This window comes from Vulpes lagopus, chromosome 7, assembly GCF_018345385.1.
Source record: "Vulpes lagopus strain Blue_001 chromosome 7, ASM1834538v1, whole genome shotgun sequence".
NCBI lineage: Eukaryota > Metazoa > Chordata > Mammalia > Carnivora > Canidae > Vulpes > Vulpes lagopus.
The window spans coordinates 91,105,805-91,127,006 of NC_054830.1; the positions used below are offsets into that span (position 1 = coordinate 91,105,805).

At 35.0% G+C, this 21,202-nt stretch overlaps 1 long non-coding RNA gene and 1 pseudogene across 2 annotated transcripts in view; both read left to right on the forward strand.

The window, feature by feature from the left end:
• The window catches only part of LOC121494239, an 89,448-nt gene that overhangs the window by 62,186 nt on the left and 6,060 nt on the right, over positions 1 to 21,202 (forward strand). The window contains exons 3-4 of one of the 2 annotated variants that reach the window (XR_005988768.1): positions 1,478 to 1,583; positions 3,409 to 3,950. This is a non-coding gene — a long non-coding RNA (uncharacterized LOC121494239). Of the gene's footprint in view, positions 1 to 1,477; positions 1,584 to 3,408; positions 3,951 to 21,202 lie in introns of those variants that run through there. The other variant, XR_005988769.1, reaches the window with a different exon arrangement.
• On the forward strand, positions 1,790 to 2,596 carry LOC121494238 (annotated as a pseudogene).

A 21,202-nucleotide genomic window follows, 5' to 3' on the forward strand; every position in this document is an offset into this window, starting at 1 on the left:
CCATAACTTACAACACTGTATTTCAGAATAAAAGACATTTTTTAAAAAATATTTTATTTATTTATTCATGAGATGCACAAAGAGAGGCAGAGACATAGGCAGAGGGAGAAGCAGGCTCCATGCAGGGAGCCAGACGTGGGACTTGATCCCGGGTCTCCAGGATCACACCCCAGGCCAAAGGCGGCGCTAAACCGCTGGGCCACCAGAGCTGCCCGAAAGACATATTTTAACATGCTTTAGCTCCTCCCCCACAAAAATATCCATCCTTTGTGAAATAAAATCATTTAGAAAAGTAGGATAATATATCAAATAATGCCATTGACCAGGACTTTTATGTTCAACCTTCCAATTTTTGCACCAACTCAAAGAAAATATTTAGCCTCTCTGTGGCATACATAAAATGAAAGCAAGTGTTTTATCACTTACCCACTGAAGATGCCACTTGGGTACTTACAAATAACATTTTGTATCTCGGAATGCAGGCTGCTTATAAATATATACCAAGGATTATTAATACTATTTTAAGCCAATACTATCATACAAAAAAAAAAAAAAGGAAAAAACACTTAGACTGAAGTCATCTGTAATTCACACCACAGCAAGGAGTTATTACAGCCCATATGGAGTGAAGATCACCCGCCGCTGAAAGTTCCATGAAAGTGTGACAAGGTGACACACAGGAGTTAAGTGTTGTATGCTGGGTGGCAGCTCATTTCATACAAGCGTAGAACTTGCTATTTGAAAGGGATATACAGAAGCCACCATGCAGACAGGGGTGAAAACTGCAGAATCAAACAAATGTTACTGATTCAAAGTTGTTCTCCTACAACAACAACCAGCACCAAATGAGTTGCCGTGGTGGAGAGCAAGCTGTGCTCAGAGACTAATTGCTACACTTGTTAGAGTGTGCAAGAAGGTGTTTATTTGTTTTACATGTGTTTGGTGCCAAGACATCCCGGGGATCTGGAGCTGAAGTGGAAACAGAATGACAGTGTTTAGAAAACTAAACACAAAAACAAAAGGGAAAGAGAATTTTTTTTTTTCTGAAAGTGACTTACTTGAGCATTTAATGTATGAAAACCTTGAGGCTCTTATCCTGGGTGATTAATTCTTCAGGCTCCTTCAGATCAACCCGTGGGAGCCCAAGCTGGAATGGAGTGTATTAAGTCTGTGATGCTTTGATGTTGTTACTTTTATTTAGATGGTGAATTATTCAAAGCAAGGAGGATTGATCTAAGAACTACCAATAGAAATAAAAGGGAATGAACTCAGGAAAAGGAAGTAAAGCACAAAATGTGGGTGTTCAAATAGTTCCACCTGAATGGCAAAGTTTAGAATATGTACTATGGGGAATTTGCCACACTGTATCTTTCCAGTTTCAGAAGTAATAACTCGATTTTGATTGACATTTTTAAAGGTTTAATGATGGAAATACTTCTACTGAACTACCTTGTTTTTCTTTGCTCATACTTCATAGGCTCCCAGACTCTTCCTTTGGATAGAAATTTGCTATTCCAAATACAAGCCCCAAATATTTCCAGAATGTGGTTAACAAGCATTAATTCCTCCAACTAATGAACATGGTAAGTATTAAAAACAATTAGTTACTTATTATTTTTCTTTTGATATGCAGAGATAGCTGAGCACTAATAAATTCAACAACAAATGTGGTATGTTTACATTTTCCATATGATTAGCATGGATTATTTTTACTTAAAATTAAGAGGATAGGCGAGGCCTGAGCTCCAGAATCTGACAGACCCGTGACCTCTACCACTTTCTTGCCACTATGGATAATACCTGTGAGTTGCCCACAGACAAAGGTGGAGAGACAGGGGAGCCAGATGAACTGACCCCTGCTCCTGACCCTAAGGCTACATTTACTGACAGAATCCCGGAGTATACTGATAGGGATAGAAATGGGGACTAGGAAAAAGCTGTGGCCAAGGAAGGTGAGCTCCAGTCAGGACACCTCAGATTTAACAGCAGTTGAAAGGAAAGACTCATCATCACCTACTCCTACAGCCAAAAAAAAGAAAACAGGTACCAAAGAAAAGAAGCAAAAAGCGAAGATGAGGTTTAAAAGATGGAAATCTTGGTTTCTTCTTTTTCTGAGAGGCAGTTGAACCTTTATGAAATGTATCACTGGTCAGCTTTCCCCTTGGCAGCCATTAAAAGGCTGGTCCAGAGGCACCTGGGTGGTTCAGTGGACAAGTGTCTGCCTTCAGGTGTAGTCCTGATCCAGGGGTCCTGGGATCCAGCCCCTCTTCACCCTCCCCACCCCCACCCTACAACAGGCTCCTTGCTCATCAGGGAATCTGCTTCTCCCTTTCCTACTGCCCCTCCTCCCTGCTCATGCTCTCTCTCTCTCTCTCTCTCTCTCTCAAATGAATAAAATCTTTAAAATAAATAAATGAATGAATGAATGAGTGAATGAATGGCTGATCCAGTCTGTCACTGGCACCTCTGTGTCTCAGGATGTTGTTATTGCTGTGTCCGGTATTGCCAGGGTTTTCATTGAGGATGTGGTGGAAGAAGCACTGGGTGTGTGTGGGAGAAGTGAGAAAAATGCCACTACAACAACCCAAACATCTGAGAGAGGCTGTCAGACGTTAAAGTCAAAGGGGTAAACCCCTAACTCAAAGCACACACACACACACACACACACACACACACACAAAATTATCTTCTTCCAAACCAAAGCCTCCAAAGGCCTGATACTGAACGAAGAAGTAGTGGTTCCAGACTTCTTCCTATTGCATGAGACTTTTGCCACAGTGCTTTAATATCTCAACCCTCCAAGAATTCCATGACGGTGTTAATATTTTTCTCAGAACTCTAATATTCATCATATCTAAAAAGCATGCAGCCTGTTTCAAACTCACCTTGACTACATATTGGGATCTCTTTGGGCATTTTGAGGCATTTAACAGTCTCTTGGCTTCTGGAAGAAGCAAGCTGCATGGGCCTTAAAGTATCTTCCAGACAAGGAAAGCAGCCTTCAGAAAGAAGACATTTCCAAGAGAGCTTTGGCACTTTCACATTGAAGCATGAAGTTGCTATGACTTAGGTCATTTCTTCCATCTAGTTTTAAGTAGATGAAACAACCAGAAGCTTTTGACTTTTAATAGTCTACAGTGAAGAACATGTTGATAGCAAGAGTAGTGGAAAAGGTTATCCCTGTGAACTTATGGATTTAGTGAGTGATCATTAAACTGTTTTCCAACTTGCTAAGTAAATAATAAAGAAATAAAACTAAGAAATAATATGAATAATGTTATGTATCATATATCATTTTGAAGCACCTGTTTTATATAAACCATATCACAAAATGGATACAACAGTTTTTACTGGTTTAATATACCTTCTCTTTGTGTATTTCTTTCTTTGTCTTTCTCCCTCTCTCAGGTATGTGAAAATTTATCATACGGGAGGAAGCAATAACCTTCATTTTTCATACAAGGACAATAATGCAAATCTATACCCACCACAGATCAAAAACTCCATTTTAATGTCATTTACTTTCTATTTTCCACTGCTTTCTGCCACATATAGTGTGAATGGTTCATTAATGTGTAGTGAAAAGCATATGTCAAATTGGGATTCATGCAAATCACCAGCCCTACACAAAAAGAAAATTTTGTATCCATAAAAATCTAACAATTTCTCCAAGATTCAATTTATATTTAACCTTGAAACTATACCCACGTTGTCTTTGAAAAAGTTATCAGGAAAAGGTTATAGTTTTTGTCCTCTCTAATAAAAATTAATTTCATGCTTTTTATCTGGTCTTCTATACACATAAGGGAATATAGTTTGCAAAAACAGCCTTATGGCAAGGAATTAGCTTTTGTCTCTGGTTTAATGCAAAATATATCAAGTAAGTCAGCCACACATCATTAGCCCAACTATTACAAATACATAGTTATTCTGCCTCACTGAAGTTCCAAAGCTAGAAAAGACCCAGAAGAAAAAAAAAAAACAATAAATAAACCTGTATGTATAGGGATGTGTGTATTACATATGTGTGTATATATTTACCCTGATATTTATAATTCTGATCTAATCCCATAGTTGCCCTTTGTTTTCCATATTCTCTATTTGCATCTCTATGCTGTCTGCACCCCCAAAACACACACCCAAGCACTCAGCTCCAAGAGCAGGAGTGTTACTCAGAGAAACACTTGCCACCATCCCAACCACCAGCTCCAGAGTGCTGACTCAGAGATTTTGCTAGGGGGAAGAACAGCCTGTAAAACAGATGGCTGCTGATCTCTTCCCAGAGGAACTGGCTTCATTTGCAACCGCACATGGAGAAGTTTTAAACCTGAGGTTGCTCTCAAGAATAATGGAGGCTGTGATCATGAAAATGAATACAATAAACCCCATTTAAGATGGAGATGGGAAGTCAGAAGGGGGAGCTCTCATGCTATACCACTCCTTGTAGCCCTTTGCAGAACCAACTGGAAGAGGCACACTTTACATTTCAAACAGGAAGAAGCCTATATACTTTATTACCCAGGAGGAAGAGGAGGTGGAGGTAAAGGAGGAGGAAGAAAGATTTTCTTCTTGCCCAGCAACAGCCCAGCCAATGAGAGACTTACACAACTTAGCCAATAAAAAGCCACTACAGTTCAAACTCCCAGTTTACTCCAATGGACTTTCTATATAACAGCCCCTCTTACCTCCCCCTTCCTCCATAAAGAGCACTCCTCTCCTTGATCTCCGACTTGGCTATGTTTTGCCATAACCTGTAGGTCTGTAACTACAATTCCTCTACTATTCCTGAAGAAAGCCATTTTGCTGGTAAAATAACTGGCTGTTTTATTTTTAAGATGAACTTGGTGAAAGAAGATTCAAAGATGAGATTCATGAGCCTTCAGCCTAGACTGTAACAGGAGATAACTAGGAAATAAGACAGCTGGGAAAAATCCTTCTGGGGTCAGAACAAACATCAAACACTGACCTCAGACACTATTCTATCCATTCAAAGAGTCACAATTTGATTTGTTAGTCTGTAGAGGAATGTATGTGCCAGGTATTGTTGTAAAGAAAACGGGCAACTGGAAATCAGTGGCATTTAATAGCTGGGCGGGGTCAAAAAGAGAATAGAAGACAGTTCTTCCATCCCGTTGTCATCCAGGGTGAGGTGGGCATAACCAAACCTCTGCCTCCATGAAAAGCAACCTCAGAGGTTTAAAATTGGAAGGTGGGGGCAACAGACTTCACTAATATAATCCTGCCACTTACTAAATAAATTAACAAGTAAATAACAGTATCAGCCCTGGGAGGGAGGGGGAAAATACCCAGAATTGCTACAATGTATTATCTAAAATGTTCAGTTTCCAAAAAGGAATCATGAGGCATGCAAAGAAACAAACAAACAAATATGACCCATACACTGGGGGGCAAAATTGCCTGTGAGAGTGACCAGATGTCAGGGTTAAGAGGAAAAGATTTCAAAGTAGCCATTGTAAACTTGTTCATAGGGCTAAAAGAAAGCATAATTAAAGAAACAAAAAGAGGTATAATGACAATTTGCATCAAAATAAAGAATATCAATAGAGATTGAAATTATACAAAATGAAAAAGCCAAATGGAAATTATAGAGTTAAAAACATACAATAATTGATACAAAAAAGATTCACTTCAGCCCAACAACAGATATGAAATGGCAAAAAAAAAGAATAACAAACTTGAAAATGGGTTGACAGAAGTTACGCAAACCCAACCAGAGAGGGAAAAAAAGTGCAGATAAATGAATAGACTCAGAGAAATGTGGGACAACATTAAGAATATTAAAATATTTATAGTAAGAATATCATTAGAGGAGAGAAAGAAATGAGAAAAAATATTCAAAGAAATAATGGCTAAAACTTCTGAAATTTATTGAAAAACTATAGCCTACACATCTAGAAAGGTCAACATACTCCAAGTAGAAACACAAAGACCCACAGACACACTCTACCAAAAGTGCTGACAAGGACAAAGAGAAAATCTTGAAAGCAGCAAGAGAAAAAAATAACATCACTTAAATGAAACTCCAATAAGAATAACAGCTAAAATCTCAGCAGAAATCAAAAGGCAGTGGTTAACATATTCAACATTCAAGGAAGAAACGTCAACTAAGAATTACATATCTGGCAAAACTATTATTCTCAAATGAAGGTGAAATGAATATTTTCCATTTTAAAAAGAAAACAAACAAACAAACAAAAAAACCCACCAGAATGTTTGTTTCTAGTAGAATAGTCTTGCTGAAAGCAAGTAATCTCAGATGGCAATTCACAATCATACAATAAGTACCAGTAAGTATAATTATATAATAATAAAAGACACTACTACAGCATATTTTTTACCTTCTTTTCTCTTTTCTCCTTTACTCTCTTAACTGATTTAAAAATCAATTGTTTATACATATGTGATTTATATATTATTTTTTTTTTTTTTTTTTTTTTATTAAAACATTTTATTTATTTATGATAGTCACAGAGAGAGAAAGAGAGAGAGGCAGAGACACAGGCAGAGGGAGAAGCAGGCTCCATGCACCGGGAGCCCGACGTGGGATTCGATCCCGGCTCTCCAGGATCGCGCCCTGGGCCAAAGGCAGGCGCCAAACCGCTGCGCCACCCAGGGATCCCTATATATTATTTATAACTGTTTATATACAACATATATACATATTCTTTTTTTTTTTTTTTTTTTTTTTTTCATATATACATATTCTAATAACAGCACAGGGGAGGTAGGAGAGAGAAAAGATGTAATAGATTAAAGGAATAACTACAGATGCTAAAGTTATAATTAATACAAAGTATTTTGGGGTCTGTAAAATTAACAGATATAATATGTATAACAATAATAGCACAAAAAGGGGAGAAAAGGAATAGAGTTATATAGGAGTAGTATTTTCTATATATTTCTGGAATTAAGCTAGCATAACCTGAAATTAATTCTGATAAGATATATATATAATCCCTAGAGCTAACACCAAAACTCAGAAAGGATAGTGAGAAAATAAATATGAATCTTAAATGTTACATTAGAAAATATTCACTCAATGCAAAAAAAAAAGGCAAAAAGAAAAAATAAAAACAAAAAATATGAGACACATAAAAAACAAAATTTTAAACAGCAGGCATAAATGCAACTGTAAAAATAATAACACTGAATGTGACCGGGTTAAACAAGCCAATCAAAAAGTAGAGATTGTCAGACTGGATTAAAAAAACAAGATTCCATTATATGCTGTCTAGAGGAGAAGCACTTTAAATTCAAAGACAATACAGCCACTCTGGAGCCACTCTGGAGAACAGGTTCCTCAAAGAGTTAAAAATAGAGCTACCCTATGACCCAGCAATTGCACTACTGGGTATTTACCCCAAAAATACAGATGTAGTGAAACACCGAGACACCTGCACCCCAGTATTTATAGCAGCAATGTCCACAATATCCAAACCGTGGAAGGAGTCTTGATGTCCTTCGACAGATGAATGGATAAAGATGTGGTGTGTGTGTGTGTGTGTGTGTGTGTGTACAGAGCTTACAGAGCTTTATATATATATATAAAGAGCTTTCTTGACCAAAAAATAAATATTATATATATATATATAATATTTTATGGTACTGTAGAATATTACTCAGCCATTAGAAAGATGAATATCCATCATTTGCTTCAACATGGACGGAACTAGAGGGTATTATGCTGAGTGAAGTAAGTCAATTGGAGAAGAATATATAGTTTTCTTAAATGCATTTGAGACATTCTTCAGAATAGATCATATGCTATGTTATAAAACAAACTTCAATGCATTTAAAAGGATATAAGTAGGGATCCCTGGGTGGCTCAGCAGTTTGGCGCCTGCCTTTCGCCCAGGGCGTGATCCTGGAGTCCTGGGATCAAGTCCCACGTCGGGCTCCCGGCATGGAGCCCGCTTCTCCCTCCTCCTGTGTCTCTGCCTCTCTCTCAATCTCTGTGTCTATCATGAATAAATAAATAAATAAATCTTAAAAAAAAAAAGGATAGAAGTAATACTAAATATGTGCTCCGAACACAAGGAAATAAAATTAAAAATCATTAAAAATCATTAAGGAAACTCACAAATATATGGAAATTAAAAAACACATTCTCAAACAACCAATGAGTCAAAATAGAACTTTAAAAATAAGTCTCAAAATACCCCATGATGAATGAAAATAAAGACACAATATATCAAAACTTATGGGATGCAGCTAAAGGGATTCTTAGAGGGAAACTTATAGCTATAATGCCTATATTTTAAAAAGATAAATAACAAATATCTCAAGACAAAAACTTAAACTTCTACCTTCATATTTTGGGGTGGGGGGCGGGGGAGAAAACTGAACCTAGAGCTGGCAAGAGAAAAGTAAAAAGACTTGAATGGAAATTAATGAAACAGAATAGAAATCAGGTTCCTTGAAAAGATTAACAAAAAAATTAACTAACCTTTATCTAGTTTGACCAAAAGGAAAAGAGGAAAGATTCAAATTGCTAGAATCAGAAATGAAAGAGCAGACATCACATAAATACCAACCTTAACAAATAAAAAGGAGAGTGAAGGAACACTATGAATGGTTGCACAACAACAAATTAGATGATGTGGAAGAAATAGAGAAAATTTTAGAAAGACACACTACTACTACTAACTCAAGAAGAAATAGACAATCAGAATAGATCTATAAAAAGTGAAGAGATGAATTCATAATTTAAAAAACTAGTCACCAAGAAGCCCAAGCTAATATGGCTGATTTCTAACAAACATTCAAAGAAGAATGAACACCAATTCTTCACAAACTCTCAAAGAACAGAAGAGGAAGTATGATTTTCCAACTCATTTTAAAGGGATCACGCTGATACTAAAATCTGGCAAAGAAAGTAGAAAAGAAGAAGAAATGAAAACTACACAAGAAAAGAGACCATAGGCCAATGTTTCTTTTGATTATAGATACATAATCCTCCAGAAGATACTAGCAAACTAAATTCAACAACATATGAGAAGGATTATACACTATGGTCAAGTGGAATTTATCCCATCATAGTAGGCTGGTGTAATATCTGAAAATCAATTAATGTAATATGTAATACTAATAAAATTTTTAAAATCACAGTGAATTATCTCAATAGAGAAGAAGTATTTAACAAAGCTAATGCCCTTTGATTATAACGACACTACACAAACTTGGAATAGAAAGGAATTTTCTCAACCTGATAAAAAGAAAAACTCAGTTAACCTCACATTTAATGGTGAAAGACCTGAATATTTATCTCCCAGATCAGGCACAAGACAAAGTAACCACACTTGCCACCTCTGTTTAACATCATACTAGAAGTTCTTACAGGACTAAATAAATAAATAAATAAATGTTATCCAGATTGCAAAGGAAGAAGTAAAACAATAACTATTCACAGATCAATTGATCTTATATAGAGAAAATCCTAAAGAATCCACTAAAAAAACTATTAAAATAAATGAATTCAACAAGTTTGCAGGATATATCAATTTTATTTTTACACATTTCCAACAATCTGAAAATAAAAATTCAATTTGCAATAACATCAAAAGGAATAAAATAAAATAAATTTAACCAAAGAAACTCAAATCTTACTTCTGAAAACTATAAAACATTATTGAAAGAAAGTAATGAAAATCTAAATAAATAGGAAAGTCATCCATGTTCATGGATCAGAACACTTAACATTGTTGAGAAGGCAGCACACCCCAAACTGATCTGCAAATTTAGTGCAATTCCTATGAAAATACCAGCTGATTTTTGTTTCATAAATTAACAAGCTGATTCTAGAATTCATATGAAATTTCAAGGAGCCCAAAATAGCCAAAACAATCCTGAAAAGAAAAAAGAAAGAAGGAGGACTCATACTTACTTCCTTTCAAGACTTACAGTGCAACAATAATCAGACATTATGATACTAGCATAAGGATAGACATACAAATCAATAGCATATAATTGAAAATCCAGAAATAAACCCAAACACATATGATAAACTGATTTTTGACAAAAAATCAAGATCATTCAATGGAAAAAAAATAGTATTCAGCAAATGGCACAACTAGATAGCCATAATCAAAAGAATAAGGTTGGACTCCTACCTCATATCATGTACAAAAATCAACTCTTTTCTGACATGAAAACAATAGTAAGATTAAATTGACTTTTGATTTTTAAGTTTGCTATATTTGAGAATCGTTCCTAAGTGTTTATATCTGTAATAAAATGGATATAATCTTTTCAAATGTAGTAGTTCATGAACAATAAGGGGTATTATCAATTTACTAGGTTAGAGTTTCAATGAATGAAAAAGTTTGATATTCCCTTAAACTAATCAGGTTCTTAGTTAAGAGGAGCTTAGCATTTGGTACATAATTAAGGTAGCACTAAGATATTACGGCATGCTAAACACAGGGAAAAATAGACAGCTAGTTTTATAAATTCAAACCTACAAAGTGAACACTAAGGTCCTTATTCCCCATGGTGTTTCTTTTTTACAGCTTTGTAAATTTTATCTTGGAATAAAATGCAGTTTTAATGCAATAATGGAAACTTCTTCAACCATGGTGGCAAGGTCATCTCACACATAATGGGTTCTGAAGTTTGGCTTTTCTGAGTGCAAATCATACTTCCATTATTTTGTAATCTGAATAGTCAGGAAAGTTTTCTCATCAGAAAATGACTATAAATATAATAATAATTCCTACTTCATTAAGTGACCGATAAGATAAAATTATTGGCACATATTAAATGCTCAATCAATAATAACAAATAATACCTTCTCTCAGTTTAAGGTTCACCAGAGAAAAATAATTTTCTGTATCCTTACATAAGCCTGATCTAACCTGAATTTTATTATGACTAATTTGAATTAATGAACACAAGGCACAAACATGTTTTCTCTGAAGTTTCAGTTCTTTTCTGGTTTATCTGTTAGGTGGCAGGTGATAAAAGACACAGACACAATTTCTCTTCAGTCAAAAAATTCTTCTTTACAGGGAGTCATGCAACAAATAAAATTTGAGCACTGTGGTGAAGGTACCATGCAGAGTGTTATTACAGGTTACCACAATTTTAAGGTTCAGATGTACAATTTTAATGGCTCTTGTGTTTAAAATCATATGAGCAAGTAAACTCCAACAAAAGTACTTACAATAATAAGAGAAAGAAAACTGGGAATTGGAAACATAAATTATGTATTGTAAGAAAGTGAGCCCAAAGAAACAGATTATTCCATAAACCAGGAGTAGAAAGCATTCTGGTCAATGCTCCAAGCTGTTATTCTAGAAATATTATCTCCTAATGCCATAAAATAAATGTTACTGGCCTTTAAATGAAGTTCTACTATTTTCTAGGCAATATTTTTCCTATCATTATCTTCTCCATTGCGATTATCATCATTGCTATCATTGTTATTATCATTACTATTCCCATTAGCCAAGTATTTTAGAAATTCAAAATGTCTCCATATCCAAAACATATTTGGTTCACAGATGCAAAAAATATGATCCAAGTCATTCATTGAAGAATGAAAATGTCCAAAAGTATTTAGACTCTTCTCTTATATATTTTAGTCCTCAAATCAAGACCTCCTAAATAATCTACCTACGTAGTCGGCTTAAAAATCACAAATCAAAACATCAAACAACTTCAGGTGGTAATCATAAACTATGCACAAATATTCCTGGTCTCATGTTTCTAGGTTAAAGATAAGATTGTTCACCCCTCTGCTCTGCTTTGAACTTCAATATGATAGCAATTTACTTGCGCCAATGAAATGTGAGTGAAAACTTCCAAGCAGAAAGGTTTATTATAAGCCAGCACATGACTCAACATATTTTTTCCTACTACCTGCACCAGTAACTCTCCATTCTGCCTTTAGTCAGACTAAAGGTAATTTATGTATGTAGTCATTATTAAACCAAAAGATTTTATTAAAACTAGCTACAATGAAACCAATATCTGAAAAATAGAACACAATTTTCATACCAAACTACAAACATGATCTTACCTCTGTGCTGTATGAACAAATGTTGCTAAAACAAATGATTCGGGAAGTTTGAAAATAAAAGAAGAGTGAAAGGTATAAACCACATAATGCAGGAAAAAAGAAAATATAGGGATTGTGGTATAACTGTCAGATGAATCAGATGAAGGAGAATTCCAGCCAATGTATTAAAAATAAAAAATAAAAAGTTAAAAGGATATTTTATAAGTCTAATAAATACAAATCACAGTGAATACATTAAAGTCATTAACTTATACATATGTCATAATATGACAACCTTTTAAAGCACAAAATAATACAGGAGATAGAAGCAAAATTTGAAATATATTAGTAGTAGAAGATGATTAGGTCACACACACACACACACACACACAAACAATAAATGTTAAAAACTAGAATACAAGAAAGAATACAGACAGTATTCTCTGATTAAAACATAGAAAAAGGGATCCCTGGGTGGCGCAGCGGTTTGGCGCCTGCCTTTGGCCCAGGGCGCGATCCTGGAGACCCGAGATCGAATCCCACGTCAGGCTCCCGGTGCATGGAGCCTGCTTCTCCCTCTGCCTGTATCTCTGCCTCTCTCTCTCTCTGTGTGTGACTATCATAAAAAAATAAAAATTAAAAAAAAAAAAAAAAAAACATAGAAAAAAAAAAAAAAAAAAAACATAGAAAAATAGGGGTGCCTGGGCAGCACAGTTGGTTGACTGTCTGACTCTTGGTTTCAGAGCAGGTCATGATTTCAGGGTTGTGAAATCAATCCCTGTGGTGGGCTCCTGCAGTGGGCTCCACACTCAGTGCAGAGCCTACTAGAGACCCTCCCTTTCTCTCTCTCCCCCTCTGTCTCTCCTCCCCACTACTCTCTCTCTCTCAAATATATAAATAAATCTTTAAAAAAATATAAAATAAGTTTAAATTCAAAATCAAAGAGTCCTTCTCACATGGAAATTTAAAAAATAAAACTATCCAACCTTGTGTCAAAGGTGTAAATATATATAATATTTTAAGTTTTATTAATAACTACATATTAATAATTGCATATTGTTCATTTGTACCTTTTTAAAAGATTTGATTATTTATTTATTGAGAGACAGTGTGTGTGTGCACATGCATTAATGGGGGGAATGGTCAGTGAGAGAGGCAGAGAGAGAATCCCAAGCAGACCCCACACTTAGCAAAAGTGCAATTAGGGACTCCATCCCACAATCTGGAGATCACTACCCGAGGGGAAATCAAGAGCAGGAGGCTCAACCCAACTGAGCCACCTAGGTGCCCCAGTTCATGTGTGTTCTTATATTTTATATTTCCACCTTTATTTTATATTCTTTATATTTGTATATCCTATTTTAATATCTTCATAATATTATATATATTAATCATTATAATCACTATATATATATATGTGTGTGTGTATATATCAAGCCAGCAGAATAAAACTTGGGACAATTATTTTATTGCTTTGAGGTAGGCAACTTTTTAAGATTTTTTTAAATTTATTTTTAGAGAGACATGGAGAGTGAGTGGAATGAGAAGGGGGAGAAGGAGAGAGAGAGAGAATCTCAAGAGGGCACCATGCCCAGTATGAAGCCTGGGTGGGGCTTGATCTCAAGACCCTGAGTGAAAGGTATGCCATCCCTGAAGTAGGCAATGTTCTAACTTATACTCAAAGTTCAGAAGCTCAAGAGGAAAAAATGTATTCTATCATATAAAAATTATAATCAAAAATAAATCTGCAAAACAAAAAATCATCCTAAGTAAAGTCAAGAGATAAAAACGTTATACATAAGAAATAAAATACTAATCTTTCTAATACAGAATGAGTTCTTAAAGTTTATAAGAAAAAATAATGACCCAATAGAAAAATGAGCGTAGTATATACACAGGTAAGTTCAAAGAAAAAGAAATAAGGATATACAAATGGCCCCTAAACAACTGAACAGAAGTTTTTAACTCTCTTAAAACAAATGCCAGATTAAAATTTCATTGATAAGCTTTTTATCTAGACATCTTAAATATTTTTAACCTATTAAAGCCCAAAATATTTCTGACCTACTATGTTAAGATGCTCATAAATTGCTGCTGAGGCCACAAATTAGCTTAACCTGTTGAAAGCATTTTGGCAAGATCTTTCAAAATTATTAATTATCTGGATTGGATTTTACAGAATTTATCCTACAAATATAATTGTACACAATCAAAATGACATATATTTAATTATCCATTGCAGTATTCTTTGCAATTGCATAAAATTGGCAACCACACAGATTGCCTTCATGAGAAACCATTTAAATTGTTACATCCATACACTGAAATACTATGCAGTTATGTTTAAAAGGTAGGAAGGGAAATAAAAAAGGAATCACTTTGAGTTTGATATGGTAATATACAATATACAGTATACGTTATTAAATGAATAAAACAAGGTGTTACCTTCAGAATCATATAAAAGGAGAGTGAAGATAAGAATAAAATGTAATACCTATTTGCTTATATTTGCATTTAAAAATTATAGAAGTAGGGCAGCCCTGGTGGCGCAGCGGTTTGGCGCCGCCTGCAGCCTGGGGTGTGATCCTGGAGACTCGGGATGGAGTCCCACATGGGGCTCCCTGCGTGGAGCCTGCTTCTCCCTCTATCTGTGTCTCTGCCCCCTCTCTCTGTGTCTATGAATAAATAAATAAAATCTTTAAAAAAAATTGTAGAAGTATACCAAAGAAATGAATACAAGGGACTAAGAGAAGGAAAAAAGTTATGTCTTATTATTTGTCTTTTATACTGTTTACTTTCTTTAAAACAAGTACATTTTTAAATGGGGGAAAACTCAGTTATATATTTTGTTGAGCTAAAATGGTTGTCATTGTCAAAGAGGCTTTATAATCCAAGCATTTTTTTTTTTGCATATTTATTTTTGGTTTGACCCTCTGCTTCAAATCTTCACAGAACTATATAACTCTCTCCATGGAAAGTAAATGTCATAATTTTCCCTGTTGGTCTCCAGATTTTGGAAAACAACATCTCCATCTCAAAGCCCCAGCAATGACTATTGCTATCAACTCTACGTGTCTTTTGACATGCATCTAGGTCTCATCCAGGAAGTTCATATAAATGGCTCTTTATTTGTAGAGGGGACAGGCAAAGCATTTCAAAAAGGTCTAGGATGTGATTTTATGTTTTTGACATCAGCCCACCAGGTTTGCCTGTCAGTGGTAATGTGTGTGAAAACGTTTTATCCAGTTCTGACATTCTCAAAAGTGATTTCATCAGTAGTCCCTCTGGAGGGCCAAATGAAAGCTTGTTCAACTAGAACTTGAGGCGATGACAGTAGCAAGCCTCTGGCAATTCCTGCTCTTGGAGTGTTAAAGGTCATTATTAAAATTTATAACATATTATCTAACATTAACACTTCTGCTGATGTATTCTCAAAAAATTTCCACTTTGATGTGCCTGAATTAAAGTCTTTTTCACAATCTGGGTTCTTTAACATGTCCCTTTACAACAAGCATGGACAGAACAGTCAATTCATTGGCATATTTATGCAGACACATCCACAGGTTGTGAATTAGTTGGTCCTTTGGTTCTGAGCACAGGTGACATGCCAGACTTCAAAGAAAAGATTATTTTTGTTGTGACTCTAATTATAACTGATTTAGTGGTCTTTGCCCTAACTGCTCATGCATGGCATTTTATAAATAAACGTGTCAATGTAAAGAGATCACAACCACACACACCATTATCACCATCAGCAACATTAATATGATGGTTTATTCCAATTAAAAAACAGAAAAGTAGCAGAATGTACACAGTCTCTTAAACTCTTTGTCCCACAGAGGTAGCTGTGCTAGCAGCAGGCATAGCAATATTGCATGCAACATGGGAAAGTTCCAGAGAAGGAATCTAACTTCATAATACTCTGGATACAGGAAAAAAGAACAAAACAGTACTGCAGAGAACGTGTAGGTTACCAAAAACCAATAGTGGCTTCCTGGTAAGAGAAGTGATCCTATTAGAAATTATGGGGTACGGAAGAGGCCTCAGCCTCTAGCATCAACTGTTCTCTTGTACTAAGTCAAGAGCTGTTGAGCCAAAGTTCTTGCTAAACTAACGAGATGGGAAGAAAGGCACTTCCATGGTTACCTAGCACCATTTTCTCTCCTCAAAATGCCTGGAATATATTAACTATATTGCATGTAACAAAGCAGTGTATTGGCAAAATCTTGAGAAATGTGGACATCTCAGTCAGGCTCTAGCCTTTCTGTGCTGTCCAGCTTCCTCATTCCCATAGTCCTGACACAGACTGGGAATACCTTCTGTTCTTCCCATATGAAGCCCTCCTTTTAAATAGGGCAGGAAATAGGCTTTACTCCTGCTCAGCATAATGTCCCGGACACAAAAAGCATTCAAGAAATGCTTACTATTGGTTATGAAGAAAGTGCTCACTTGTACAAAGCTCAAGTGATAATTATTTCAGTGCTCTTCCCAATCACCTTTCTGTTAATGAGATTGTTCAAGTTTGAAAATTTTTTGAAAAGAGCATTCAATTTGGCACCATTTAAAAAGGGAGAGGTGGCAAATACCAACTAGGTTACCTGGAGGAATTTTTACATATTTGCATACAAATGGAATAATAATGCATACTATCTCTTTTGCTTTTACTTACATTGGGAAATAGTAACTTCATGTGAATTAGTGGCTTAGTCTGCTCTAGGAGCTGATTCTCTATAAATACAAATAATATTAAAGTCTCTACCTAATTCAATTTTACAAGAAATGGGGGGGGGAAAATCACCTCTTAAATGGGCCAGGATGCTTTCCTATTAGTTAAAGCAACTCTTGGTAACAATAACAATGTGTTTGGTTTCTAGACAGTAATTTGGTATTTTATTATAGTTTGCCACTGTGATAAAACAGTTGGGTGTGCTGGCTCTGCTTTAGCACATTTATTGCATTATTATTCAGCAAGAAAACAGAATTTCCTCTGCAGACAAATAATTTTATCTGTGTATTTTCTTCATCAGGATACTTAATTTGGACCTGTTTGTAGTTTTTTAAATATAGTCTAAACATAATCTTATATATATAATATTTGCCCGCTAAATTTTTAAATTACACATACATTATAAATATATACACAAATGCTATATACACATACATACTTATGCACATACATGAGTAATCTATATATATACATCATACATATTTGTAAATATGTATATACATTAAAAAGAGAGACACAATGAAAGGATGTCAACCAGTTTTGTAGTTAGGCTGATCAAGGCTTAAGTTTGGGTTTTACTATACCTACTAGCTAGGACAACTTGGGAGAATTACTTAACCTTTCTCAGGCTGTTTGCTCATTTATAAAATAGGGACAAGTATTCTCCTCAAGATATTTGAGAAGATTAATGCAATGTAATGAAATGTCTAAGTGCTTAGCATAGGTCAGGATAGCATCTGCCTGAAGCAACAATCAATAAAGAGAACTAACATAACTTTGGAATACATTGGAAATATGGGATGAGTTAAATCAAGTGTCCAAAAAAGTTCTTTATGTAACTGGACATTTGTGGTATTTCAATCCCCACAGAGGTAGACAGTGCCCTCAAGTGGAAGTTTTAAAAAGCACTCTTTATAGAATGGACCCATTCTGAGCAAGAGGAAGATGGCATAGTACAAATGTGAGTGAACAGCTCACGGCCTCAGGCATCAGATCCAAAATTAGGAGCACAGGATTGTGCGGCATCATGTTCTTTTCCAAGAACAAGTGAGTTGTTTTATCATCTACATTATAATTCTTTAAATATATATATATATATATATATATATATATATATATAGGTTTCATTTGCAGAGGTTTAATGCTGCTCATTGTTGAAGTGACATAGAAGTGTTATTTCCTAGTTTTTATATCTACCACCGTCCACCTGAAACACCTCTCTCAGTGAGGTGATATTAGAATCATCTCAATTGTCAGATGAGGCCACTGAAACATTAAAAAGTCAGTATGTTGCCCAAGAAAGGTCAAACAGAAAGCAACAAAATCAAGACTTGAACCTTAGGATCTTGCTCTGAGTTTTGATGTGACTCATTTAACTTTGTGATTCAGAAAACCAGAGAAAGAATGAAATCCCCCAAATGATAGGAAATGTCCTGCCAACAGAAAAGATCGAGAAAGGAAATTTCAAATACGATCTAAACAAAACGTGAAGCTCCCCACCTCTGTCCAAGAAAGATGCTTCTCTCTGCAGTGTCAATGACAAAAGAGTGCAACAGATCTAACTGCAAACAGGTTAAATGCTGTGGTAATTAGTTTATGCAATGAGTCCCTTACTCGGAACAGAGGCATTCCATTTTTATTGATCAGAAACAAGTTTCTAACTGCCAAAATTAAATAAATATGAAGTATCTATTTAAAAACATCAGATTTAAAGGGCTCCATATCCACAGTCTGTGCACTTACATTCCTGTTTAGGGCCTGCCACACAGGAGGGGTTGAGTAAATGCTAATCCCCTGCCACCCACTTTTCCTCTAAGATCATTTCTGTATTTATCTACATAGCCGAGAATATCGTTTTGTACGTGTTGCTTATTGAGTTAAAAAAAATCAATTAACACTTATACATGAATTAAGAACCACTTTCTGGCTGCTCAGTTCCTGAACTCCTGGGAATATTTTTAAGACTCTTTTTGCTATGGGAAGGAAAGACAGGGGAAAAATACTTCTTGCTTGTTTGGATCCATTACCAGAGAAACAGTGGGACTGGAGAAAGCACCAAAGTAACTGCTTAACTTCCATCAAGAACTTGGTTTATAGAATTAAAATTAGCGATCTCACGAAGACTCTAATCACTCTCACATATCTGAGAAAGTATTTTTGTATTGCATGAATGAAGTGTTCTTCCTTTTTGTTATTTTTTAAAAGTTTTAAAGCCCAGAAAATTAAAAAGAAAAGGTAATACAAGGTAGCTATACTTCTTGAATTAAGTAAAACTGGCATTTTGTCATATTTAAGTTTTAACAAATAAAACATCAGAGATACATTCAAGGGCCTACGTTACACTCCCTACTCCCATTCCCCCTTCAATCTTAGTTACAAATAATTAATATGAATCTTTATTATAACTAACCTGTTGGTACTTGTACTGCATATCCATCTGTAAATACAAAGTATGTATTGTAGTTTTAATTTTCAGAAATAGAATTATTCCATTATAATCACAATAAATGTATTTCATACCTAATCATTTCATGAGTTTTCTGTATTTCAGTATTTTTTTTCAACATTTTTTTATTTGAGAGAGAGAGAGAGAGAGAGAGGAAGAGAGTGAGCAACCACAGGCTAGCAAGCACATGGGAGAAGGGGCAGAGGGAGAGAAAGAAGCAGATTCCCCACTGAACAGGTAGCTAGATTCTATTTGAGGCTTGATCCCAGAACCCCAGGATCATGACCCAAGCAAAAGTCAGACCTGAGCCACCCAAGGGCCCTAATTCAGTATTTTTGTCTTAAGACAAAATCCCTGTTGCTACATAAAGATCCAACCAGTTCACGTTAACTGCTGTGTAATGGTTTACATCTTCCAATGATTATTTGGCCAACTTTATTGGTTCATAATACTCATCTTTGGTGTGTGTTGTATATGTAATTTGTTATTTATCTTTGATTGTTTGCATACTACTGTTTAAAAATTAATTCTACTATAGTTCCATTCATCTGTCTCTTGGGATGTAGGTTTTTAGGATCTTGCTAAAGAAATATTCCCAAACCCCTTAAATATAAAGACAATCTCATATTATCTTTTAATCATTTCAAAGTTATACTTTTCACATATGAGCCTTTATTCTATCTGGGATTTATTTTTGCAATGAGGCTGTACTAGATATGTTCCTTTATACCACAGATCAACTCTCCCACTTCTCCATTCTATTCTGTGTCCCAAAGGTTGATCTATGTGGGCACATCACCCAGCTTCCTTTCCCTCTGGCTTCCAATTGGATTTATTCAGTGAGAAGTCCCTGTAGGAGATCAGAGGGGGAAAGGCAAGTAAGGTTATGATTCTATTCAAGAAGTAGAACAGCTGAGGAAAAATAACTTAAAATGTGTATCAGTATAGTTCATGGTTTGAAAGTTATAAATTTTAATATTCTTCTTTAGTGATAACCTTTATATTTTCAACATGCATACTTAAAATATTTCTAAAATTTCTAAAATTACTTAAAATCTGTTCTTCTCCACCCCAAAAAAGACAAAAATCTTACAAATACCCTTCTTCCCCACCTATAGTTTCCATGTTGTTCCTGAGATCTATAGTCCCACATTTTTTTAATATTTAAAAAAGTAGACAGAATAGTTAATAACATTTACTCACATATTTTAACTGTTTCTTTTTCTCTTTCTTCCACTACTGTAAAACTGAATCTACTTTAGCTGTTATTCTCCACAATTTCCTTAATTTTCTATTCTTTGGACTCCTATAGAAATATTTTGGAGCTCAATAGATTGAGAAAATCTATTTCACACCATCATTCTAAATACCCATTTATCTTTTTCATTTCTTTATCTCTGTGCTTTCCAGATGAACTTCTCAGTACAATTTTCCAATTAGCTAATTCTTTTCTCAATGTTTTATTCCTAAAATTTTTAATTGTTTTTTATTATCTGTATCTGTTTTTTAGAAATACATTTCAGTCTGAATTTGTTCATAAATTAATTTCTTTTTAACTGGTTTATCTACTTTTATATCTTTGAGGCTCTTAAATATATTAATTTTAATGTCATCTTCAAATCATTCTATTATTTGAATTTTATGGACATAATCTCATGTCATAATTGTTCCTTGAGATGGTCATATCCTGGAAATAGATTTCCTCATATGCATTAAAGTTTTAATTTGCATGCCTATCGTTAGTGGGTAGTTCACTTTGATTCTCTTTTTATTCTCTGTGTTCATCTTCAGTATCTAATAGTTTTAAGCTTGCCTGCATTGTACCCTCAAGACCTCCAATCTACAACCATTTATTATAATGGCACCTCAAGGCTCCTATTAGTGGTATCAAAGACCGTAATAGAGCATGATCAGATCCTGTTTACATGACTGTTTTCTCCTTCCTATCATCCCAGCTAAGGTATAACTCTAGGCAATTGTAGCAGCCTAGAGTTATATGACTTTTTCAGAT